Here is a 27,253-nt window from a genome sequence, read left to right as displayed (position 1 = left end):
CGCATTACAAGTCTCTGCTCAGACCTCAGCAGAGAGCGCTGCCCTGGCGATGGTCCTCAGGCCACATTCCTCCTCCGTAACTCTCCAGGACTGCCCTGACTGCCCTCCGTCTTAGCACTGTCACCACCTGACACATATACTCCCTGAAAGCAGAGAAATGAGACTATCCTGCACCATAAATCCCCTATTTGCAAATTAAACATGTTCTACCATTCCTCAAAGCAAAAAACTAGCAAACAAACAAAAAGTGTTATATTATAGCAAGAAGAACTTTGGGAAAGAGCCGCAAAGCTACATAAATCTCCAAAGCAAAGGAAACTTCCTACGTCGGGTCTTCCATTTCCAGGAAGGAGTCCAGTCCAGGGCCGAGAAGGCCTGGTAACTGATGGTGAAGCAAAACGACGTTCATTAAAGGTTGTTCAGGGGAAGAAACAATTCTCTCGGAAGCTCTCCCCGCTCCCCTAGGTTCGTGTTAACACGGGATGCAGTTAGCTTGTGGAATGTGGCTGCTGGCTGGAGTCGCATTTGGCAGCCAAAGGCAGCTCAGTCCAATTAAACACATTCATTTAACAATTCAGTGAACAGAATGGCACACGCAGCCAGCAAGGGGATTAGTGGGAAGTAGGTCGATCCGGACAGCACCAGCCACCCCCATGTGGCTGGAGGAAACTGAGAAAGTCCCAACCTTTCCAGGGAAGAACTGGCAATAGTCTCTACCCACATCTCCTGGACATCTGGAATGCCACCAGGACTCTCGCCGCCACACCGGGCCGGCCAACAGACACTCAGCGGTGGGTCACAAAAGACAAGAGGCCTCTAGGAATCCAAGTCCCACTGTGGTTTCAGGATTAGCACCACAGAACACTGAGTTGACGTATCTGTAGCAGATTGGTGGCCTTCCTTCAGACAATCCGCCATTGTGGGCCTTGTGGGCGCAGATTCTGAGGGTGAAAGAACCAGGAAGCATGTGATTGTTCCAGTTGCCTCTCCAGCACCCCACCATGCCACAGAGGTCACCAGGCCACAGAGGTTACCAGGCCACAGAGGTCACCAGGCCACAGAGGTCACCAGGCCACAGAGGTCACTAGGCCACAGAGGTCACCAGGCCACAGACGTCACCAGGCCACAGAGGTCACCAGGCCTCAGAGGTCGCCATGCCACAGAGGTCACTAGGCCACAGAGGTCACCAGGCCACAGAGGTCACTAGGCCACAGAGGTCACCAGGCCACAGAGGTCACCAGGCCTCAGAGGTAGCCATGCCGCAGAGGTCACCATGCTGCAGAGGTCACCAGGCCAGTTTCTCTCAGTGCAGCTCCATCTGCTGGCACTTTGCAAAAACGTGCTTCCTCCCATTGATTTGGAAATGCTTCCAGAGTGAACTGTTTTTCTCTCACGTTATGAATCTGTCCTTTCTTCCCTCATAAAATTTTTATTGAAAAGTGCCAAGGTGTTCAGCTTTGGCTAACCCAGATCATTCAAAGAGGCCTATTGTTGACTTCTTGCCGTGGGGCCCTCCAGTCCCTCAGAGGACTTCTTGGTTATGTTCCCTCATTCTTTGTTTCCTTTTAAAATCAGTGATTAGTAGATAATTTCTGTGCCAGCCTGGATCCCAGCAGGAAACAGGATTATTCAAGGAAAGTTTCTGTACAAACGAGCTAGTGGTTAACGTGTAGGCGTGGACGACGGTGTGAACTCACCACAGAGCCAGCGCCGCCCTCAGCCTGGGAGGACAGTAGAGGGAGAAGTTTCCAGAACCTGGGAGCCAGCGCAATGGCCTTTGGAGGAGCAGTGACAGTTGAGGGAAGGAGCAGGGGGATAAACGCAGGCCTGACTCTCCGCGTCCTGCTTGGGGACACTGATGGAACGCGTCCAAGACTGCCAAAGACTGACATTTGGGCTTGAACAGGGAGGAGAAGAGGTGAGCTGTGAGCAGTGTGAGTCTGTGACTCGCCTGCACTTAGGCAGGCAATTTAGGGACATGCAGATGGCACCTCCTGTCTGAAGCCTAGGCCCACGGCCACAGGCCCCTCACTTCTTGTTGTCTTTGTTTTATTCTACCTTTGGGCGAAGATCAGGCACTGAGCTGATATAAAACCCTGTCAGCCCCCCTGCTGTGAGCCCAGGACACATCTGCAAACAGCCTCATGACCACGGGCTCCCACGCCTTTAGTCACCTGTCTCCAGGCTCCTCTGTGTGCCCGTAACCACACACTGGAAGTCCTTGCTAACATGCTTCACGACCCCGGGTCCCTGATTCCTATGCGATTTCATTTTTCCTCAGTTTTCAGAGCTACCTTCATCCCCATGAAACAAGCCTGGTTCTTGCTGAATCAGCATCTCTTTCCTGTCACAGTGCAGTCCTAGGTGTCACTCCCCAGTTCTCACCGGTCCCTGTAACGAGGGCCCTATACTCTCCTTAGGACTGTTTCCACTCAATGAACTGGAAGTCCGTCCGAGTCTCCGACAGGATGACCCCAACAGTCTCTGTCCGACCGTGGTAAGGCTGCTTACTTCCCAAGTTTCCATTTCTTATCTGCAGAACCAGGACATCCCACCCAATGCCTCTAACCAAAGTCCTATGGCCACACGGCCCAGATTACAGAACAGACATTCAAGTCATCCCTGCCTACCCCCCACCTCCCGCGTGGCTGCCATGCAGGAGACACTGTCACCTCCCCTGCCAGATTGCAACCCCCACTCTGCCTGGAGGGGCTAACTTGCAGGCAATGACTTGGGGACGCCCATCACAAAAGGACAGGGAGGAGAAATGGCACCGTGAATGTGCCCACCCACGGAATGGAAGGCTGCCATCTGTGCGAGATGGATTTGAGACAATGACTGGCACCCTCACCTGGGACTCGCTGGTAGTGACAAAGCATTCCTCTTTTCCCAGAACAAACCTGCCCATGCCATCACATAATCGCTCAATGATTCACTGTCCTCCCAAAAAGCACCCACACTGGGGAGCTCACCACTAATGGCCAGAAAACTTCACCAAAGGAAACACCTAGAAATTCAGACAAAAGAAGAGATTACATGGTAAGTGGGGATATATACCCAATCTCTTTGTCATGGAACATTGTAATTTTATTCTACTTTTTCAGAGGGAAGTCCCCCAGAATCCAAGGCAAGGGCTGTCCTACGACGCCACCTTCCCTCTCCCCTGGTTCTCTCTCTCTCTCACACTCTTATACGGGAGCTGCTGCTGGATTGGGGGTACACTGGGTGAGCTGAGGACATGAGAAACGTCGGGGAGGAAAATACACATGTCTCTGTTTACAGACTATGTGTTTCTACCGTGTTCCTCTTCACACTGGCACACATCTCAGCACCTCAGAAAATAAGCATGTCCCTGAAAATGGATGACTGCTAAAAAGGATATTAAAATGCTCCTTGGTGCTATGCAAGGTCTCCAACCCTTTCATGGTTTGCCCGTTAGAGCCCATTAGCTCCAGAAAGCCAAGCTTTTCCACCCATGTACCCACCGTGGGCTTCCTCCAGGACAGACGGCTGCATCCCCACCATTTGGCCTCAGGGTTCCTCTCAGGGATATTTCTACATTTCCATTGGCCCTGCTTCCTGCCCAGTGACATTCGCTCTTTTTAGCCAGAGGGTAGACAGCATAACATTTTTCTCCTTTGGCTAAAGATGCCCCATAGTCACATAACATGTGCTTCTATCTCCTTTTTTTTTTTTTCTTTATTACTGGCATTTAATTCAAGACTCTGTGGGGCCTTCTGACATTTCTCCCCCAAGTTTTTCAGGCACCTCACGGCCTTTTAAAAGATTTGCCAAGTGCTGAGCATGGTAAATGAATAATTTCTCTGCTGTTTATATGTTTGGGTTCAGTGAAGACTCTTGACAAGAAGAAAGCATTTCCAAGCCCGTCATTTATGACCAATTTTTGTAGCTATTAAAAAAGGTCATAAGCTTTTTGGAACAGTCCCCCCATGTGACTTTTTATTTCCAACTGGTACAATTCATGATTGCTGGGTGTTATTTTTTTCCCTAGCGTCGTGAATAATATGCAAAGGATAATAGACTGAGCTCTATTTTTTATTCATGAATCTCGGACTTTTAGCAGGAAAATGCAGAGCTTAGATTTTCTGTAGAGGACCATTACCATCGACGGCCTCCTCTGTTCCCAGGCCCACATGCATCTCACCAGGAAGTCCAGACACAGGGCCAAACAGTGCTGCATTCTGGGAAAATCCCAGAGATTGGTCCCCACCAGGAAAGATATTTGTGCACATTTTGGAGATAGACGAAAATATATACTTCCACATTTTGTCACCTTAATTTGTTAGAGCAAACACACTAGATTTGTATTTGAGTCCTCAAGCAGGGCCATCGCAAATGAAGTCACGTTTTAAGAACAAAAATTAAGCAAAATTCAAGCTCTAATGCTGCTCATAATTCAGAAGACTTTCTGAATTATGCTTCAGCTGTCCACTTCTGCCGTCTAACCATGACTCAGAAACGACTGGACCACCCATGAGGAGTCAAAACCCCGGCAACACTTGCAAGCTGAGACGAGCTGGGATGAGCTGGGACAATCATGCCCCAGATTTGGAAGCCGACCCGGCCAACCTACATGGGTCTTTGGGGCCTTAATTATTGAGACAAGCGGACAATTCTTGGTTTCCCTTCACCTGGCCTGAGGAAGCTGAGCTGGCAAGATTGTTTCTGTTCTCCTGGAAGCGTAAAAATGGAGAAGGGTCTGTCTCCCTGGGCTGCAGCTTTGCTCTGTTGGTGGTTCCCTGGAACCAGAGAGCAAAACCCCATGCCAGGCTGACAGTGACTCACAGCTCGGTGCCACTTGGCTTATCGGCACTGGACAAGTGTTTACTTAGGTGTTCGTGAATTTGCCACGAGTCTTAGACAGGAAGAATGACGGAGCCGGCATAGACCACAGGTCATCTTGTCCAGCTTCCCTGTATAGATGGCCACTAGGACAGCCAGAAGAATGTAAATGTGGGAAATCATTCATCTTAATTCACCCACAATAGCCAATAGAATTCAATACGTATAACACCAGACCCTCAGAGCAGATAATTTTAGTTGTGAGGAGGGCAGAGACCTAAGTGACAGCACAAACCCCCAATACTTGCCAGTCTCCCACTGCTCTAGGTGGATGGCCCCTAATGGCTGTTCTGGTCTTGCTTCCACTAGAGTGATGACAACTGATGCTATGCCACCAAGTTCAGCTGCCTTTCAAGAAGAAAAGTCAAGAAATGTCATCAGGTATCAAAGCGAGGCAGCTGTACCTCCAACGGTGTCAAGACTTAGGGAAAAGCTTTACGAAAAAATGATGCGAAAGCAAAACTGTGATAGATGCAAAATAATCACTTTGTTACCCGTCTCCTTTTCACATGTCATTCCCTCACTCACTAACGACACCACAGCTGTGGACCCCCTCTTACCCTGACCTCTGGGAGGGCGGTCTACCTGCTCCTCAGGGCTCCATCTGCAAATTCAAAGCTGAGTTTCACTCCTAATGGGTTATCCTCACCTAACCCCTGCCTGTTAGACACAGATTCCTATTTCTTACTGGTTTGTCTGTTTTATCTTACTTGGACAAGCAACATTTAGTAACTCTGGAACCAAAGAAGGAGGCATGTGCTGATGAACGCAAGGCTTATCTACTCCGCTGTGTCGACACAGCACCTTCCAGTGGGCACTTACTATTCATTTCTCCTTTCCTCTTCACTAGGATTTACAGATGAAAGCTGTGGCCTCCTGGGAATCCTTCAGATAGCAAGTCGATACAATCCCCAGCAGGGAGGAGCTTCGTGAAAATTTTGAAGAAAAAGACAACCAGATGTCCCTTCAGGTCTGACTCATCTGAGACAATGGGCTACAAAGTGTGACAGCCTGACCTTCAACGCAAAGGTTTGTCTCCAGATTTAATATTATTTCCCACCTTGTCACTGTCGCCTCTATGTTTATATTTCAGCAAGCGGTGATTGATTGCCTACTGTGTGCTAGCCACTGAGGCAGGTGCTAGAGGTCAAAGACAAATAAGACAGTTTTACTGCTGTCCCAAGAGCTCACAGGTCCTGACACACTGTGGTGAGGGGACAGACCACCACTGGAGTTAGGCACAAATATATGTAAGATGATATTTGAAACATCTAAAAATGGAAAGTATCATATATCTATTGGCATTAAAATAGATAAAGAACTTGTGTTATATTCTTGCGATGCAATAAGAGGGATCCCTGACAATAAATACACACATGACACCATGGATTAACTTACCTACAGCAACGTTGAGAAACAAGACCCTACAGCATGGCTCCCACTTCTATAGCATAAAATCAGTGAAAACAATAGACTGTTAGGGATATGCATGGGGAGGTGATGAACTGTAAAAATAACAAAACGAGGAATCGATCCGCCTCAGTGTGAGAACAGTGGTGGTGCATAGTGAGAGGAGGGCTGTTGTGACTGAGAAGGAACATCTGAGGGGCCAGCTTCCCAGGGGAGACCTGCCGGGTTACACGAGCCCCATGCTCAGAAGGGCCCTGCACCTTCTTTAATGCTCCGCCACCCCGATTATTCAAAGACGGGGAGCCGGGGCTTCTAGGGAGCCGATGGCCAACATTATGATTCCTTTCAGCCGACGAGCAGGGCCCCAACCCTCCATTTCCAAGCCAATACCTTATGTCTTCCTCTCTCATTTGTATTTGGTCTTTGTAGCCCCATTTGTTAATTTCATTTTTTTTAGTTCCCTCTTTTTTCTTTTTTCTTTTTGTAAAAACTGTCGTTAAGTAAAGTCTAGAACAAACTGGGGGGGGAAACACAAATAAATAAGTAATTGACAAAACAAACACCATGAGGTCCCTCCCTAGGTCACTCGTAAGAGAAAATGTGGAGCCTTGCGTACTACACTAGCCGCCTTTGACCTCGGAAGGTTCAGGAAGAACCACTCTGAGGAAATGGGCCATTGAACACATAGCTTTCACTCTGGGTTGAAAGACAAGAGCCCACTGTAGCCAGAGCTCCAGATGGTGGTGGGACACTGAGAGGCCATCTCTGCATGAGGTGCCGTGGGAGGGGCGTGGAAAGCTGTAGAGGAATGTCAGTGGCTGGGGCCAGGGCGTCGGGGCGCTCCAGCATACGGAGGCGAGAGCGAGCCAACATGGACTCCTGAATTCACCGTCAACCTCCTTGGTCAGTCGTCATCAGTGGCATCATCTTTACTCTCAGTGCCACATAGCAGTGAGCGCTTGGACCCCGGTACAGCTTAGGCGGGTCGGCTCCTTCAATGCCCACCAGTCTCGTGGCAGCACGGTGGTGTGGTCGCCCCTGCACCTGTTGGGTGGACCCCACCGAATGGGGACAGTGCTGACTGCCATCCCCTTCACACTTGCTCCATCTGGGTTTCCCTGGGGACACTGCAGTCACATATGCCTTCCGTTTGCTCTGTACAAGAGTTATTTGGATGATCTACTGTTTGGTTCCCAGAATCTTAAAGCAGAAAACTGTCAGGGACATTTATATGCACAGCACTGGCTTTTAAGAACTCTCCGCTTTTCAGCTATAAACCCTTAGAAGCCAGGGGTGCCTTTTAACTCAAGCCTGTAGACCAGGGCCTGGCACGTGACAGCCCCCTAATAAAGACGCACGAGTGGGGAGGAAGGTTGACCCAACCACCTGTCCAAGAGCTGCCCCTGGTGGGCAGGGCACGACTCTTCCGCAACGATTTGCCAGATGACAGGGAGCAAGTAACCACCTCAGGGTCCCTTCCTACGTTGGACCTTTGCAGGTCCACTTTTCTACAAACACTGGCAAATGCTGGAACAAACGTGTAATTCACATCTACATGTGGTTGAAGGAGCAAAAGAAGCAAAAATAGTGTGTGTGTGTGTGTGTGTGTGTGTGTGTGTGTGTGTGTGTGTTGGAAAGAAAAATCTGCCTGAATAGAAGGGACTGGAACTCAGACACCTGAAGGGTGCAATCCTTTTCACTCGCCGTGCGGAGGTGGTATGTGAAGTGAACAGTGAGGCAGTGAGAGTTCTGAGTAGGAGGGAAATAAAGGCAAACAAGTAGCTCTGCTATTTTGGCAGTTTGTAAAGTTTTCTGTCTTTAAAATCCTTGGTGACTTGAAAGTCAGTTTCTGAGGAATGAGGCTGTAGAACACAGGGAGATGTTCAGTGACCTGAGGACCAGACGACCTGGTCTCCCACCAAGTAGATTATACCTCCTAGGCCACCGAGGACAAGCCCGGCTTTAAAGGAGGCATCTCACTTGTAATAACATTAGTTCACCAAATATTAAAATGTAACACGGTGTTACATATAGGATCTTCCAGACCGCCCTTAACTCTGAACTTAGTCACCGAGTGCTAAGGGCTGTCCAACCAGGTAAACAAGATTCAGAAAGAGCTTGCCTGGTCCTTGGTGATTTATGACTTGGGCAACTTACTTAACTACGTTGCTTCTGTTTTGTCAACAGTAAAATGAGAGGATGGTCCATTCCTCACAGCATTTTATAGAACCGAGTCAATACCCAGGAAGTACTTAACATGGCGCACACACGTAGAAAGCACCGGGCAGAGGTAGCACGATGCCAACTGTGTGTCCTGGACCAACATTTTTAAACTCTGCCCCCTCCTGTCCACGTCTGTAAAATGAGGTGGGTCTCGCTCATCACTCCTAGTCAGGATCCAGCTCCTCACTTCCAGCCGCACTCAACTCCACCATCAAAGCCTCAATGCCAGCCGGACACCTGCCATCTGCCTTCATTTAAGGCCACATGCACCCAACACAGGCACCAGGCTCCCAAACCAACAGCTCCAAGGCATGCCATAGGACACTTTCTTTCCATTTTTACAGTATTTTAGAATAGAAAAGGGGAACGTTGGAAGCTTATACTCCTAAGAAAATAAGCACAGATGTTAAGATGATTTGAAGTCAAGTCCAAACTCTTGCATTCCCTCAGCCTCAATCCTCACCTGTGAACGGGACTGAATAATTATAACATCCTCCTCGTTTGTGGTTGCAGAGGTTACGGGAGGCAATCTCTGTGGTTAAGGGCTCAGTGGCTGCACACTTGATAGACAGTGTCTCGTGGTCGTCACCGTGCAGGGTGGTTATCAGATGACTGTCCTATCTCTTGTTACCACATTGTGTCTTCCTCATTTCAACATCTATCACACTCCCCAGCTTCATGTACTAATTGGTTAAAATGATATTCTAACAATTAAATTGAATAGTATATTTCTATCATCTTTCCTATTGGTTCTCAGCCCAGCTGTACATATGAATCACTGAAGCAGTTTATAAAAAGCACCTGTGATAGCTCCACACCCCACGCCAATTAAATCAGAGCTCTGGGGAAGTGCCCAGGTGTTGGAAGGATACAAAGGCTCCCAGGAGAAGTCTAATGTGCGGTCAGATCCGGGAGCACCGCTCCTGTCATACCCCCACCCCCGTCACTCATTTGTGGCACCTACTGTGTGCCAGGCACCCACTGTGAGCAGCATGACACTGGCCCTCACAATCCACAGAGAACTGTGCATAAACAGACCATTAATGCATCTCCACAACACCAGTCCTGAGACACAGCCCTGTGCACGAGGGAACCTGTGAGCTTAAGGAGGCAGGAAGCTCGTGTAGAGGAGATATTTTCAAACAAGGGAGAAGATTAGGGGGCGTGACCTGCAATGGGTTGAATTTCACTGTGACACCTTCAGCATTTACTCAGGGTCCTTATCAGACACATCAGTGCAAGTTCTGTTTATGACATAAACATTTTCCACGGATGACGGACTCTGCGAATGGAGTCTCCCAAGAAACTTCTTTCAGAGTTTCCTCTTCGCTCCACAAAACACAAGTAGCATCTTTTTTTCCCTCTAACAGTGATTTCTTCACACATTTCCCTACTTGCCTTGAAGTTCAGAAATTTTATAAACCGTTGTCTACTCATTGGTAGATGCTGTGTTTACAGTAACAGGAGAACTATGAGCTGTTTCCTTTTTTTCGTTTGTTTCTTTTGGACCAATACTCTCATTACCTTAAATCCTCTTTGTAGAAAATTGGAGAGAAAATGAAATGTACATGTCATTGCCCTATAATTCCTTCCTATCAAAGCATCCGTGTCATGTATTTCTTAGTGCAGCCAAGTAGAATGGGGTCGGGAAAACACGTATTTATTGAGCACTTATCATGCATGAAACAATTTATTAGGTGCTTTGCATACATTATCTAAATTATGTTTCCCAGTGATACGATTGTGGCAGTAACCTCCCATCTTGCAAATGCAGAGGACAGGCAGTGCAGCAAGGCAGGCCCAGACAGCTGGTACGGAGCCCTGAGAGGGTCTGAGAAAGACCTGTGTCACCTAAGGGTCACCACGTGTCTAAGGAGGCCTCTTCCTCCCTCAGACTTTACTGACCTCCAGGCCCACTCAGGTGAGTTTCCAAACACAAATCCCGAGTCTCAGCCATTCTACAGCACAAACATGCACTTGTTGATTTAATAAATTAAGTGTATTCCTCACTGAGACCCATCCCGGAGACCAATCAGAAAGATAAACTATGAACGCACTCCACTCTTGTAAGGGAAGTTACAAGCTATTTAAGGGAGAAAAACACACACATAGTAATGGAAACCAATACATCCACACAACCCCATTTGAGACGTTCTGTGCTTACATCAGACGGCAAAGGCCACTGTCAGATAACCCCCATGGAAGCCCATAGCAGTGGGACAAGCAGTGAGGTAGGGCCTGAGAAGACCAGGACCTGACGCAGAGAGAGGAACAGAACCGTGGTCCAGACAGGCCTCCAGAACTGTGATGTGTGCAGGGGCCCCTGGGGACCTAGTGAAAGCCAGTTACGACCTTAGGCTGGGGGTGGGGGCTGAGGTTCTGTGTTTCTAAGAAGCTCATATGTGACACTGAGGCTGCTAGTTCAGGAACCACATTTTAAGTAGCAAAGATCAAAACTAAGTTCCACATGTGGTGTGAGTGTGGGGCTGAGAACAAGAGAAAAGCCTAAAGGTCATGGGACAGGATACACAACTGGACAAAGCCAAGGGCAAAGTGGGGACCACAGGGAGGGTGCCCAGCTCAGACCCAGGCGGGCACCGAGATGCCGAATTCCCTTCTGTGGCTGAAAGGTGGGAGGTCAGCTAGTTCAGAGCATCCTAAGGATGAAATAGAAGACCACTGAATGCTCTCATGTAAAACACGTAGCCAACAAAAAACGGAGGTAGAGAAATTCCTGGAAATTCAGTCATTCAGGCCTCATTAAGAAATACAAAACCTTCAGGACCAAGTTAACACACTTTCAATATTTCCTCTAGGCAGTCAGTTTGTGTTCATTTCTTCAGCTTGCTGTCTGTTTCTGTGATGGTTGTTTGTTAGGTTTGCATGGATTCTCAATCGCAGAGGCGTTTGGGATGTCAGCCCCCCACGATTGATGTGTAAGAGGCTAACAGGAGTCTATTTCAAACGAAAGAGCTGAGACAAAAGTGCTGGGCAACTACAAGTCACTTGGGTCTTTCAGAATATAATGTAGCGCACTCATGGTGTCCCCCAGTTGGGAGAGAAAAATGCCCTGTAAGTAGCATCTCAGCCTGATGCCAACAGTCACATGACTTATTTAGCTTTCATGCCAAGATGACTAATTCCTGGTTTACATCTTCCTGAGAATTTGGAATTTTGAATCCCAATTCTGAATTTGTTTTCCTTAATTTGGTTTGTACATGAGCATGTGATTTTTTCCAAAGGAATCTGACTTTCCAGTTCTGAATCATAATGTGAAAGTGGTAGCCAGGATACCTGGACAAAAATCAGCCCCCATGTGGGCTTCAGGCACTGTCATCTAAAGTCAGTTTTCAAAAGCTGGGAAAGCTCCGAAGGTGAAAGCCGGGGCACATAGTGAGAACAGTGACACCCAGCTGTCCTGGGCCAGCACTACCTGCTGGGTGAGCACGGGGCGTGCGAGCGCGAACAGTGGTCGGCACGTTAATGAGAAGTGAACTTGGTTATCGAGTTCAGTTTTTCGTTCTGAGTAAAATAAAAAACAAGAGGTTTGAGTGAATGAATAAATGGTGTCTAGTTGCAGAGACATGGGCCATTTGAACTCACAATAGAAGAGGTGACATGCAGAGAGGGCCCAAGAATTCATTCTAAAATGCTGGTTGGGGCCACACTGCCCACAGATCCCTTGGGATCCTGGCCACCTGGTTAATGTGAATACTATACCTGGACTCTCAAACCACCTCACTCTCCTCACACATATTATGTACCGGGGTACCCGTATTGGAGGGGGGCCCAACCGGTGAGAACAACACTCAGCGAGCACTGTTGTGATAGTATGTGGACGTGGAAATCTAACATGGACACACAAGCCACGTGACCACGCGCCCCGCTGGCTGGGCGAACCAGCCCAGAATCTTACATAAAACCTTCTCCGTCTCCCACCAAGGCAAGCAGGGTGAGGGCCGGAAAAAAATGGATATTTTCAGTCCCATTTCTCAGTTCGACCGGGACTATCACTCTCCAGACTCAGCAGATGGCGGACCAGACAGTTTTGTCTGATGAGCTAATTAGTTTTCAGCACCTCATTATCACCTCACAATGGAATCTAAAGTAAAAGCTTCAAGTGCAGAATGTTTAAAGGGCTTATTTGAATGCAGTCAAGTGTGTTCCTTAAGTTAACTTCTTTCATCAGAAATAGGCTTTATCTGCTCAGGAGGCATTTGATGAGAATGAAGGTTTGGGAGAAAACTGTTAATAAAATAGCATGTCTCTAACATTGAAATGTTGTCAAAAATGTGACGTGCATTCCAGACAAAACACAGATCAGCCACAATTCATAGTTAAAAGACACTGGGAACCAGAAGACCTGAATTCTAGTTCCATCTCTGCCGGTAATTGACTCCCTGGCTGGAGGCAAGTCGGATTCTCTGACCTCTATTCGCGTGTCTGGGAGATGAAATCGTCAGACCAGGTAGACGAACCCCACAATTCTTCCGAGTTCTAAAACTCTTCTATTTTACTGACACTTCATTAGGGTCAACGCTGCAGCCTTCTAAGGCACACTGAGGAGATATCATTTTTTCAGATAAAATAATTTTCCAAATTGCTAAGCATTAAGAAGCATTTTATTTTTAACAGAGCATGATTGCTTTGGGAGCTCCATCTGTCTCCAGCAACAGCGTTCAGCGCACACCATGTGTTCCATCCACTGCTTGAGCTACAAATATTGAGCCTGGTCAGGGTTAAATGATAGGCAAGCTTAAGCCCCTTGGTGGGACAAGCACAGAAAGAAGACACTGGCTGAGCTGCCCAGGGCAGTGTGGCGTGCTGCTGAGTGTGTGCAGAGATGAGGGGCAAACACTGTGCTTTCCTCCTCCAATGTCTGGCTCCCATGCAGTGCTTAATAATTGTTGCATAGAGGCATGATATAAAGCCTTTTGGCACAATGGTCAAAATGCAACCAAGATGCAGAAGTTCTCCCTGCTAGAATCAGGTTTTGGTTTTTGTTTTCTGATATGGCAGTGAAGGTATTAACACTTCCAAACACCAAATGTCTCCCCACTTCATACAGTCAGCACTCTAGACTGGCACTGCCCCAAATGGTAACCAGCATCACATGTGCCCATCTAAATGTCAATTAACTGATGATGGAATTTAAAATTCAGTTCCTCAGTTGCACCAGACACATTTCACGTGTCCAAAGCCACTGTGGACTAGTGGGTACCCTACGCGACACTGCAGGTCCAGACGATTCCCATCACCACAGGCAGTTCTGTTGGACAGCACTGGTGCAGACCAACCACCCCTGACACCACGAAATTCCCTTTCCGTTTTGGCACAAAGTATAAGCCCAACACTGAAACATTCTTTGTGTGTTACCAGCACCATAAGGACTTTCCTGTAGGTCACCTGGGGGCAAGGAACATATGATTGATCTCATAGTGTAGCTGAGCAATTTCTTTCATTTGTCTTCGGAAGAACACCAAGTCCCCCCACCAAAAAAGCTTTAAAAGCAGCTAAAATTAGGCAATTTTAGGTCCGAGTTAGAAATGTTAAAGAAAAAAGATCTAGGGAACAATTGGTACCCTTTTCATTAGTTAATAATTAAAGAATGAAGCGTACCTACATACTTTATATACTAACACTTACTTCCTTTACACGTATGTGGGTCAGTTTGTAAACTGCAGGAATATCATCTCAGAGAGGGGATTCCTGAACTAACCCATAATTTATCCTCTGCTTTCCTATAGTACTCACTGTTTCTGTGTTTTGTTTTGTTTTGTTTTTTTCCAACCTCTGTTTCCTACAGCATTTTTTTTCTTTATTTGATCTAATGAAAAGGTTGGCTTTTGTTGCTCTTTATGGCCTTCTCACTGTGGAGATTTATTTTGGTTTCCTCTTGACCCCACTTACTTACAAAGGTTAATTCATAAAGAAAAAGAATAAGCTGATAATTATTTCTCTATGATCACTAACACTTTATCTGCTTTGTTTACTTTCTTCCAAAAAGGCCCCTCCTGCTCCTCTAATTGAGGTATCCTGTTTGGGGAAAACTACGGCACACGTCAGCAACTAGGTTATACGTAGAAATTGCTTAAAATTCCTACAAACACTTGCTTTCCCAAAACGTGGGATTCCACAATATTGGTTTATACCAGAAATTATTTCAACACTGTAGATGGGCTGCTGTCCTTCTCAGAAGAAATAGTGGATACATGTGGGTTTTGACATTACTTTCTGCCCCCTTCTTCCAGGAGCCAGCCTCTCGTTTCTCCTGGGAGCCATTCCCTCTCCCCTCCAGGAGGCCAGTCAGAAGGCTCGTTCACCTGGGCCCAGGGCTTGGCTCCAAAACGCTGCACCTGATCATCAGAATCTATTAGAGGCACTGTCAGGCTAACCCTTCCACGTGACATGGGACGGACTCAGACCAGATCTGCTGTCATGTGCTGTGTCCTTGAGATTACAGCTGGGTGGAGAACAGACCCAGCACAGGGGAGAGAGATGTGAGATGGAAACAGAGACACTGCAGGCTGGGGACCTTGTCTGAGCCCCTAACTTCAGCCAGCCGGGCTGTCGGTCTCTTTACTGCAGGATCCTTTCCAATCCTGGGACCTAACATATGTATAGTGTTTTGGTGGAGCTTACTTCCTACGGATCACACATGTCCTCATAGCGTGGGGCTCACATTGTGAAAATCTTTTGAAAAGCCCCTTAATTTGAAAATAATGCCAAGCAACTTATTTGTGAGAACTGGCAAGGATTTTCACAGAGGCAAACTTCCCTCAAACGCTGCAATTTGCAGCAGCACAAGGAGATGGCTGTGAGATCCTGCTGTAATTAATAGGCACCTTGTTGAGTGAATTACGCAATATTAAAACATCAGCGAGGGGACGGGACGAGAGATAAATGTCCCATCTGGGCTGGCGGGAGCTCTTCTGGGGAACCACGTTATAAAGTTCTTTAATTTAAAAAATTACATTACCAGGGCCTAATATTGTCAGAAAGACAAATAATCTGGCTCAGAAAGAAATATCGATTTAGAGGATTGTACTTAAAGGCTTAGCACGGTGGCTGTACATCATTGTCAAGCGGGAAGCAGTCGGGCCACAGAGGTGCCATACCTGGCTCCACGGCGAGTGCAGATAGAAGAGGTGGACTTGTGGTCTCCACACGGATGCCTCAGAGTGCAGCCTCCTGTGATTGGCTCCCAGGCGCACGTGCCATACTCCTGCGGGTCTGTGACGATGCAGGGATGGAGAGGCCAACAGCTCGGGCAATGATGTCCATTGAAAAACTAGCTTGTTACTCGTACATCCCCAGAGAAGCAGGCACTGCACACCACAGGGGGCAGCTGGGGACGCAGTCCGGCCGGTCAGGAGGCAGGGGTGGGGGCTGCCGGCAAGAGCATTTACTGTGGTTTCTGTGGGAAGGAACTGAGGAGGCCGGGAAAGCAGGTTTAAATGATTAGCTAGTTTGAATGAGGTAGTTTGACTAATTTCGGAAGGCTGTGAGCTAGATGGGCTGGCCCCAGTTGTCTGATCCCTGGGCCTTCAGGGATTAGGATGGACGTTGGGAAACAGTGGCCTGTGAGAGCCCCATGGAGGGGGTGAGGTGTGGGCTCTGCATGGTTGGTTTGTATCTCAAGGGTTGGTTAATTCTGGGGGGAGATGTAAAGGGTTCCCCCAGGGTCAGTAAAGCCCCTGATGTTAAAGCATCAAAAATATAGAAAACAAAAGGCGTGGTAAATATACAAGGTTACGGGCCTGCCCTCGATGGCTGCACAGACAACAAGTGTGTGTCACTGGGAGTCCTTCTACCAAGTGGGGACGGAGGACTCATGCGGCCCACAGTGACCACACTACCGAGCGAGCTGCTACCAACATGGGCCAGCCTGTCCATCTACGCGGTCCCCAGGAAGAATGTCCCCCATCACTGCCAGCACGTTTCATTTACTTGTTTGGGTACCTGAAATGCACCAAGGGTGTTCCTTTAAAAATGTGAATGTGGTATGGATTCTAAAGGGGACCTACTCCTTCGCACCCTCACTCTCCCCCAAACCCCTCTGCAGAGGGTTCTAACAATATCATGATCTGGAGAGATGGCTGGCCGCCTCCCCCACACACACCCCAAAGGACTGCCACACTTTTGAAGCGTGAGGTTCTCGTGAAGACTTGCAGGCCAGTGAAGGAGGCTGCCCCCCCCCACCCCCCGCGTTCACAAGGCCTGGTAGCTCCTCAGGCTCAGAGTCCAGGACAAAGCTGAGCCCAGGCAGAGCAGGGACCATGCCCCAGGCGTCCTCAGCCTCCAGGCCAGGACCTGCCCTGCCTCACAGCACAGCCCCAGGGGAAACTTGACCCCAACAACAGCCCCTGCCCCAGAGGGATGGCAGAAATGTTCTGAACTAGACCCCTGCCCCGCAGCTGTCCCCTGCGCTCACACCTGCAGTGGCCCCCACTCCTCTCAATCAAGAAACACGAACAAACCAATGAGTGCAGCCTGTCAGCCAACAGGAGCCCGCCCCTTTTCTTCAGCCTCGGAAACAATCAGACAAGAGAGATTCCCCTCACTGTGATCCCACTCCCGTCCCAGAAGCCCCAGCAGCCTGAGCAACGATGCGGACAGAAGGAGAGACTCCCGACCACACCGAGCTCAGTGAGCTGAAAGGAAGCGGGGCTGAGACCAGAGCAGGGCCCCCGACGGTGCATGTGGCAGGCCTCCCTGGTCTCACTGCTGTCACCTGGCCAGTCAGAGAAAATGGTTCTGACTCGGGCGGTGTGACCACAGCCTGGGTGTGGGGTTTCAAAGCTCCCTGGAGACTCTAGCATTTAGCGAAAGTTAATCAGCACATCCATAAGGCGATATTGCAAACTATTATTTCTGAGTTTTTAAGTGTAATAAAGGAACCAGAAAACCGAATGGACAGTGTGAATCGTGAACTCACAGTCCCGAGGGTCAAAGGGGGCATTCCCCACCCAACACAGTGAAGCGTATTGAGAGCTAGGGATCATTTTTATTTGTTTAGTACATGCTTCTCGAGCACTTTTGCATATGGCATTGTTACGAGTGCTTTACAAATATTAACACTATTACTGAACTAACAAGCCGGTGAGGTCGGTACGATTATTATCTGCTTCTTTACAGACGAGTAAACTGAGGATGGTCTAGGGGAAAGAACAGCCACATAATTCAACTGAATTCAAACATCCCAATCATCGAAGGGTACAGGGAGACAGGAAGTACAGACCATGGGGAGCAGCACCCCTCCACTGTGAATGAGCTCACAGGGCCCCAGGATCTTGTTGAAATGCAGATTCTAATTCCGGAGGCCAGGGCTGGGGCCTGGGACTCTGCATCCCCAACCAGCTCCCAGGGGACGGACGCTCCAGAGGTAGCCCAGGGAACCGATATGTGAGTAAAGGTGGTTCCGGAGAAGACAGTGGGTAAGGAACTAAAACAGTAAAAGAAATGAGAGGAGAAATTTTCCCCAAGTTGAGAAAAAGACTTGAATCTTCAATTGAAGCTTATTTCTCTGAGAAAGTTAATAAAAACAAGACACTCAGCGAACGAGAGGGTCCTCACTGGGATCCAGAGTGAATTTACTGCTTACAAAGTAAGAGGAATGATACCAACATGAAATGTTGACAGGCCACCGGGCGTGGGGGCACTTGTGACAATGCTGGTGGAACACGCCTCGGGTGCCTGCAAAGAAACGTCATCTGTCTGAAGACCCTTCTCCTCCGTGAGTGAGAGAAAGGCCTTGCAAGGACGCAGGAAGAACTAGGCTGGCCCGTTTTCTGAGGAAGCTGCCTGTGGAAGTGTCCAGCCTGACAAATAATATCCGCTCAGAACAATGGTTGCAAAGCTAAAGAAACCAGAGCTTTCAAAACTAATAGATTTTAAACAGAAAGGCAGAGTGGCCTGGCTTATCGTAGGCACTACTGGTTGAATGAAGAAAATTAAATTCCCTATTTCAGGGAGAGGGTGAAACAAGGTACGTGGATGAAGATATTAAGGGGCTGTCAGCTTTCTTATTAGAGAGAAAAGCAGTGAGTGTCCCTCTGTAACGAGAACAGTCCCCACGCGGTCAGGAGGTCATGTGTCTGCAGGAGGAGGTAGTGACTGTTTCCAGACTCACTCCAGGATGCCCCCGGGGAGGGTATCCCCACTCTGATCCATCTTCTCATCCCGGGTGTAACGGGAATACACCGGGGAGGGACGCTGAGGTCCTGTAACACCACCGCCTCTACCTTCATCCCGCTTTGGAGGAAAGCAGCCTTAAGCACTATGCAGCTGAGAAGGGGTCTGGCCCCCATTTTCTGACTGGTTCCAGGAAACTCGTTAGATGCTTTGGCAGCTGGGGCAGCCTGGGGACAGCAGACGTCTCTGTGGCTGGATGAAGGGAGCCAGTCAGTGGGAAAGGGGAGACACACGGGGGCTGGGCCCACACATGTGTGGCCTGTGTCACCACACTGGGCCAGCGACTAAACAACGCACACAATGCTGTAATCCACAATAATTCTCCTTCTCGAACTTTTTCAAATCCTAACAGTAAAAAAGAAAATTTAGAAGTTCACCTATAATCCTTCCACTCAAGCCCAACAAATCATTTTTACACTTACCTTTGTACATGTGTGTACCCACGTGTACACAGAGTTCTTACATAACACATACTCAGTGTCACCCCTTTTGTCTCCTTTCACCCTTCTCAGGTCCTGACCCCATTGCTACATTTAGCATTTTAATGACTACATAACGTGCATTAGTTTTGCTGTCATTTGCTTATGTAAACCCAGGTTATTGGATGTGTATATGATTTTTGAAACGGGTTTTTGCTAAGTTTAGAGATGCAGTGCAAAGAATGAAATGCTTTCATTTGAGGATTTTGTCGATCCTGGGAACGAGGCCAGCAGAGCTGAGAAGCCAGTGTGAGGACCTTGAACAGGAGGGAACCGGGGCCAGATGAGGGTCACGAAGAGACAGAACACGTCCGGACGCATTCTAACGCCATTGTCAAAAAAGAGCTGGGGGCACTGAAACTGGCTTCTGAACATTATAGCAGAGCCTTAAGGGAGTCGGGGTGGGGACAACCTGGTTGGGTCATCTGTGACAATGTGACAATGTCAGGCAAGGAGCAGCTTGTCCCCTCCGCTCTGTGCCCCCAGCAACACTGCACGGGCCCCTTTTGTCTGGGAGCCAGCTTCACATCAGACACCAAGACACCCGTGTGGACAGCAGATGCCACACGAGGTACTGCTGAGCCCACGTGGGCAGCAGCAGGGAACCCAGCCAGACCCCCACAGCTCTTACGACAAGCCTTGGGAGGTCACGTTCACTCAGGATGTGTGACAACAAAAGGAGGATTGGTGGGAAGTCTCTAAACCCACAAAATAGAGTCAGAAAATTAGGCAGTTCCATTTACGTACCTGGGACTGACACTTGTCTGACATCCACAAAGGTCAGGTCCCAAGACTTGAAGACATTCCCAAGGTGATGAGCACATAGATGATGGCACAATGGCACAGGCTCCCAGCTTTCTCTTGATCCCATTTCCATTAAAAGCCATTTATTTCTTGGGAATTCCCTCACAGTACATGCTAACCGTCTTTCAGCTCTCATTATGTTTTATCTCTCAATTGAGCATGGGACAGAATTGGCTGCAGTAATTTTTAGCTGGTTTCACCAGTCAGCTGGCCGTCACTTGCGTGCTGGTGGCCAGAGTGAGGCAGGGCCTCCTGGCTGCCCCAGGAAAGGCTTGTGTTATAGCCTTGATGAGGCATCCCCATCAACCAGCCTGAACCCCAGGGAGCAGTCAGACAGGAAAGACTGTGCTGGTGGGTGAACAAGAGGTCCCCAGGGCCCCAAAGTACAAAAATGAAGCAGAATTTTCAACTTGATGAAATCTGAGAAGCCCCTTCCATTCCAGCCTTTACCAAATCCTCTCGCACCATCGTTCTTCTGCCCAAATAAACAACAACATGGGCACATTAAGTCTACCGAGCCAGTTTGAACTTTCCTTTTCCTGGTCACATTACTCGGACTGAAGAGGATGGATAGAATTCAGGGAGGTAATTCTTCACCCATGATTGGTGAATTCTTTCCTAAAGCACACGGCTGCCCCCCACCCCCAGACAAGCTGCGTCCATGGTGTGGGTCTCACATGGCCCCGGGCAGGACGGCATCCATTCTACCATTAAAGACACAGTGGGAACTAGAAGCAGTTTAGCGAACAAAAGATGAGAGCATGGCTACAGTCGTGAAGTGGGGGCTGAGTGGAGGGGGGTGGCGTCTTCGTCTTAAACGGCTCTAAGAAGGATTCCTAAAGGAGGCAAAGCCACTGACCCAGAGCTAAGCTGGTGCAGTCAATGGTCCCCATTTAGGATGCTGACAGATGTTGTATCAATTCCAAAGCAATATCTTCCTCCCCAATATGTGTGTATATAATGGCCATGATGTACACACTGCAAAGGTCTGTAAGCCAGAATATCTGTAGAAAGCGAGAGTTGGGCCCCAAACACCGGGGCGGCCACCCCAGGCCTTACCTGGCTCCTCAGGGCCCGCCCTGACCCTGGTGCCCAGGACAGCGCTGGCTGTGCTCCATGCTGCCGGCCAGCGTGGGCAACGGGAAGCCTCTGTGCAGCACCCTTCCTCAGGCTCGTCTTGGGTTCCTTTCCTCTGCCCCGTTTCGAATACTGCTTTCCCCTGCAGCTGTCTCCCAGACTCTCTCTCCTCAGTTGAGATGCTCCCCCCAGGGCACCTCAGTTCTGTGGCTTCCTATGGCTGTAGTTTAGATGAAAACACATCCCAAATCCATGGACCCACTCCAGAGTGATCTCCTGGTCTCCAACTGGAACGTGCAACAGCGTAGGTAACTACAGGCGCATTAAAATGGCCGCGTGCACCTCGGAGGCAGAGCGGGTCCCTGTCAGGAGATCATTACTCGTAACCCCACTCTTGTTTCTGGAGCGCACCTGTCACATTTTTATCCCAGTACCTTTGTCCTCTGCTTACATATGATTACCCCCCTCACCTCACTACAGCGCTTGTGATCTCTTCTTCCACGTCCAGTTAAATCGGTGAGTCTCTCCATCGTCCCGGTGGCCTCCGAGCACCGTCTGATCAGCCGCTGCCAAGGTGTGCTCTGCGGGTCTGTCCAAGCACACTGGGCGGAGCCCCTCCCATCTGCACACAGACGGATGGGGCTTGCGTGTGGGGCTGAGGTCAGAGCCTCGTCCGTCTTGTTCCATGAGTGTGTCGACTTGATGTTTTAAGCAAGGCTATGTCACTTGTCCTGACTCTTTAATATTCAGACAATGAGCAGGTCGATGTTTTACTTCTGAAAATGCTGATGGGTGTGATAACGTGGCTGCCTTAGTTAGCGGGCATTTGTAGATGAGAGGAAAGCTGCACGGGGGGCAGGTGTGTTACGCTATGGCTGAATAGATGGGGCAGGTCCTTCCGGCCTGAGAATGAGACACTGTTAAGTGACAGGACATACATTTACTCGGAGATTCAGATCATACAGAAGGAACCCAAAGCTGAGAATCCATAAATAGAACAGTGAATTTGCAAAGACTCTGTCTGGCATCATACTAGGATCTAAAAACAGAAGTACAATATGTGGGTCCCCACCGGGCGGCGTGTCTGCCCTCCCGCTCTGCTTCCCTGAACCACGGCTGTGCCTCAGCTCCGTCCTTCATCAGTTCTGACCTGCACTGTGGAAAGCCCCCCTAATAGGACCCTTACCTACGTTTGAATCCCCTGAAACTGGCCCCTCAGAACCTCTATAAACATCTGTCTGAAAGGAATTGTGTTCGCAGTCCATGAGATTATAGTGACACCATATGCAAAGCGATTTTCCGCAGTGCCCTGGTGTGTCACCCTCATGACACCATCCTGATGAGATGTCTCGCAGCCCTGAGGCATGGCACCCATTCACGGATGACCACCAGGCACCATGTAAAGGCCTGACTTCATTGAACATCTTTAATCTTCTCGACAAAACTCCCCCACCTGACAGATGAAGACATTAAATCGTCAAGTTCACTCAGATGGGAAGAGTGTCGCTGGCCTGACTCCACCAGTATGTCCCTGTTCCTTCTCTGCCTGGCAGGCTCTTTCCAAGGCTAAGGTCACGTCACCTCTCTGGTGAAGCCTGCCAGACTCCTGAGAAACTGCCCCTGCTGACATTCCCTCACAGCGATGGTCATGTCCCTGCCCAGTCAGAATTACTTCTATTGCTGTGGGCCATGTGGTCTCAGAACCGATGACGAGGGCCATCAAGGTGTGACATGCCATAGAAACACAACGTTTCTGAAGTGAAGGAAGAGATGATTCCAGCAATTCATCACTGATAAGACCCCTTTGGGACAGTAGCTTTAGCTTCAAAATCTAAAATTTGGAATATGCTTTATTCAGATCAAGGAATTAATGAGTCTTAAAATTAGAACACACTGCTAGGGCCTATGTTTAATTTCTTTCGAAAACATTTCAGCCCCAGAACTGGGAGAAATATTTTTTTATCGTTTAAGCCATCCAGGCTATCATATCTCATTACAGCAGCCCAAATGGGCTAAAACACATATCATTGGTCCTATTTGTCAAATTGTCCTCCAGTGGCAATTTTTTTTATGATTATCTTCAAAGAATTAAAATATGAAAAATTCCTGTTTTTTATGTAGACATTTTAAGAACATACCTGGGTATTCATGTCACTGTCTGTCTCCCTTGCAGGTTCCGAGCAGCTGGCAGGCCCCACCAGGCCCGGCCGATGGGGCCAGAAGGCGAGCCCTGGGGGTCTGGGATGAAGGAGTGTTCCAGCTTGCAATTAGCGCCTGTATTTGCACCATGTATGTAAAATAAGGGGAATGTGTTTCTGCGGGACTACTGTTGTTAAGAGAAAAATTCTGGTTGTAATGTTGCCCACCCTGGGGACGCTTGCATGGCTGGAGACACTTGGAGTTGTCAGCATCCTCCAGGGAAGGAGGAGGCAGACCCCCTTCCACCCAACCACCTTGAGGTTTAATGACCAAGGAGGGACAGGGTTTGGCTGCTGTCCCACCAATAGCACAACAGCCACCCACAGGAATCCAACAGAGAAGAGGGATCAAGTCCCAGGTGAAATGGAATCACGCCCCTCACGGGACCCAGATTATGCAGGAACTGCCTGGCAGACATCTAGAAACAGTCAAGGTGGAGCGACTGGATTGGTGTGGACCGTGAAAGTTTTGGTAGAACCCCAAATTACTGATTTCATATTTTTCACTAACATATGTTAGGGCTCCCTAACATAAAATCTAGAAGGAAAACAGGAGAGTGTGAAGGAAGAAGAGAATGGCAACAAAACAGCCAAGAGTACAGGTAAGGGGCGGGACTTGATACGTAGGTGAGGAGGGGAGATGGCACATGACCTTGTGATGTGGCTCAAGTTCATCCTTAACAGCGGACTGTCCACACTCCCACCACAAAGGCTGCTTTTCGGGGGGGGGGGGGCCCAGAGGGTCAGGGATCCCCTGAGATATGAGCTGGGGTGGGGGATGGGATGCCCTGGAGAAGAACTCAGCTGTCAGGGGGTGATCACCTCATACACACCACCCCCTCTCCCCAACACCAAGCCCTTCAGGACATTTCCATCAGGAGGAAACGCCTCCTTGAAGTGAAATTTGTTGGCGTGGAGTAGTTATGGATTATGACCTGGTCAAAGATAACCATGGTCCTCTATTGAAGCAGAAGAAGATGTGCATTCCCTCAGACGTGAATGGTGTGTGGCAAGTAGGCTGAGGAAACTTCCAGGCTGCTTAGTAAATGCGGGCAAGTGAACTTAGGGGCGTTTGGTGGCAGAGATGAGGAAGAGATGCCAGGATCGGAGAAGTGGGAAGAAGTGTCTTTGCACAACCAGGACCAGCATCCTGGAGAGCACAAGGGGAAGTGAGGAAGATGCCGTGATTCCTAATCGGCTCTGGGTATGTGGGGTGTAGACAAACGGCCGGGCATCTCTTACAGCAGCACCAGGGAAGTGGAGTTCTCGGAAGCGATCCTAAGACAAGCAGCTGGGAGAAGCACGCCGGGAGCAAGATGCAGAGAGAAGAGGGATGTTCGTTACGTGTGCTGGGAAGTTCAGCTGTGGCGACCTGCGTCACACGGAGGGAGTGGGGAATGGCTGAAAGGAACCAACGAGGACTGAGAGCAAAGGCAGTGCATTTGTGGAATCCTGCGAAGACTGAAGGGCTGAAGGGTGTGCACATTATCCACAGGCTCTGAGCGCTAGGCCGCAGGGATGATCCACAGGAATCTGTAACCAGGAATCTGTAACCTGCCCCGTGCTATGGGCTGGATACAACAGCAGACATGTACTGGAAAAGGCCTTTTTCATTTGAAATATAGTCAAAGCCCATGAATGGGTTATGAAAGACATTAGCCGTGGGGAAAAATTGATCTTTCCCATCCATTGAATCACCCTCTGGATGCTGAACGCACCGTGCCCCCCCTCCCAGCCGCCCCCACCACCTTCCTACGAGTGTGAGCACAGAATTGCACTACTAGCGACGTGACTGCTGTCCTCCACCTCCCACAGGAAGACTTTCATAGCCAGTGGGGAGACTGATCACATGTCCTGCAGATCTGCTTATTCGCAAACAATGTCTTTCAAACCACTACAGTGTATCATTGTTTCAAGCAATAAAGCCAGACAACATATTTGAGGAAGGCATTTCATTTACAAGATAAACATGCAAGAGGCTCATTTCTAGAATATCTAACATCGTGTGTATCCGTCGGTGGAGTACGTGGCATGGAGAGTCACCGAGGCAGACTAACTGCTACGAGGAATCCCCCACTCATTCCCCTGTGCATTCTGTCTGGCAGGGCAACTGTGTTTGGAGCCTGGTTTCAGCTGACAAATTTTGTAGGGCACACGTCAGCCTCCTTAGTCCTCAGTTTCTAGGATTCCATCCTAATTCTCAAACTATATAACTAGATAGAACCGCGCTGGCCTGGTAAATTCTTGAATATCTCATTCACCATCATGTGGTCAGCTTAGCATGTATCCCTCAGGTGACGAATGTGACAGACCATCAACTGATGTTCCTGAATGAAAAGAGGAGGGGAAAAAACACCAGGAAAGTAGGGAGTAGGCAGCTGTGGGGATGTGCGTTACTGTGAGATGCTCTATGATGAATAATGTGGTTTGGGGGATTCAGCTCGTGGCCCCTAGTACAGCTGCTGCTCTGCTTTGCATAGTGGACTCTTGTTAAATATGAATTAATGATGGTTAATGAGCAAATGAACAAAACATTCAAAGTTAAGGAAAGAGCGACCTTCTTGCCTCTAATCCAGCCCTGCGTGCCCTGCCTCAGGCTTCCCGAAGCAAAGCTGGGAAGAGGACCACCCTCTGCCCGAACAAGCAGATATCCCGGTCCAGCCAACCATTGGAGAGTGTCCAGTCTCTCTGGGCCATCACTCTTTATTTCAGAAGATGCATCCATCACCCAGTACATGTCTGCTGTTGTATCCAGCCGTTGCCAGGCCACAGGCTCATCTAGCAAGTAGTCAGGCATTGTATTTCTCTAGGGCCTGGCTTTTTGAGACATAAAACAAGATCTTTAGACTAAATCCTGGTGGTCCATCAGGCTCTTCATTAAAATAATCCTAATAAAATGCAAAGACTTCGCCCAAACCTCATGAGTACTTGTACTTTAAATAGCACAGTCTGAGGTGTCAGGGAGTGGGAAAGAGGCCAGTCTGCGCTGTGGGCTTCCTGGGTCCCTGTTTCAGTCATGTGAGTCCTCGTGACAGTCACACCTCAGTCACAGGTGGAGGGGCACCTTTCCTCCGCAAATCATTTCCTGGCTCCACAAGTCCAGGAGAACCATGGTGAAGAGTGACCCACTTCTGTGCACCCAAGAACGTGAATTCGAGCAGCCAACAGGGACTTCTTGCTTCCATGTGTAGAAAGGACACCCAGGAGAGCTGAAGGAACCGCTGACCCTCCCCTTTCTTCCCCCTCCTCATCTTCTCCCCATCTCTGTTCTCTGATTTTCTCTGCTTGCTTTTATTCTATGGAAAGAACGTTTGGTTGCCAGCAGCTTCAGCGTCGCTTGATTTCAGATTAGCCACCCCATCTAATTGTTTTACAGTGTAAATATCTATTTACTTAACAAATATTTACTGAAAACCTCTATTCTATTTAGTTTGAAGATCCCTGATTCAATCCTCTGCTTCATCTAGTCTGCCAGTGATTCCTTCTAGTGCTTTCTTCATTTCAGGTATTGTATTCTTCACTTCTGACTGGTTCTTCTTTATGGTTTCTATGTCCTTTTTTATGCCTCTTCTCTGTTGAAGTTCTCACTGAGTTCCTTGAGCATCCATATAACCAGCGTTTTGAACTCTGTACCTGGTAGATGGCTTGCCTCCACTTCGTTCAGTTATTGTTCTGGACATTTCTCCTGTTATTTCATTTGGAATATATTTCTTTATTTCCTCATTTTGACTGTCTCTCTGTGTTTGTTTCTATGTATTAAGTAGATCTGCTATGTCTCCCAGTCTTGCTGAGTGATCTTATGTAGTAGGTGACCTGTGGGGCCCGGAGGCACAGTCTCCTGGTTACCTGCTCTGGGTGCTACAGGAGTGTCCCTTGTGGGGGTTGTATGTGCCCTCCTGTTATAGCTGAGCCTTGATTGCTATTGGCAGGTTAGTGGGTGAGATTGACCCTCAGGCTGACTGGCTGTGGGGTTTGGCCGTGTTCACAGCTTATGGGCGGCTGTGT

Source organism: Rhinolophus sinicus, chromosome 4, assembly GCF_057876585.1.
Source record: "Rhinolophus sinicus isolate RSI-liver-muscle chromosome 4, RSI-T2T, whole genome shotgun sequence".
Taxonomy (NCBI): domain Eukaryota; kingdom Metazoa; phylum Chordata; class Mammalia; order Chiroptera; family Rhinolophidae; genus Rhinolophus; species Rhinolophus sinicus.
This window is presented reverse-complemented; position numbering follows the sequence as displayed.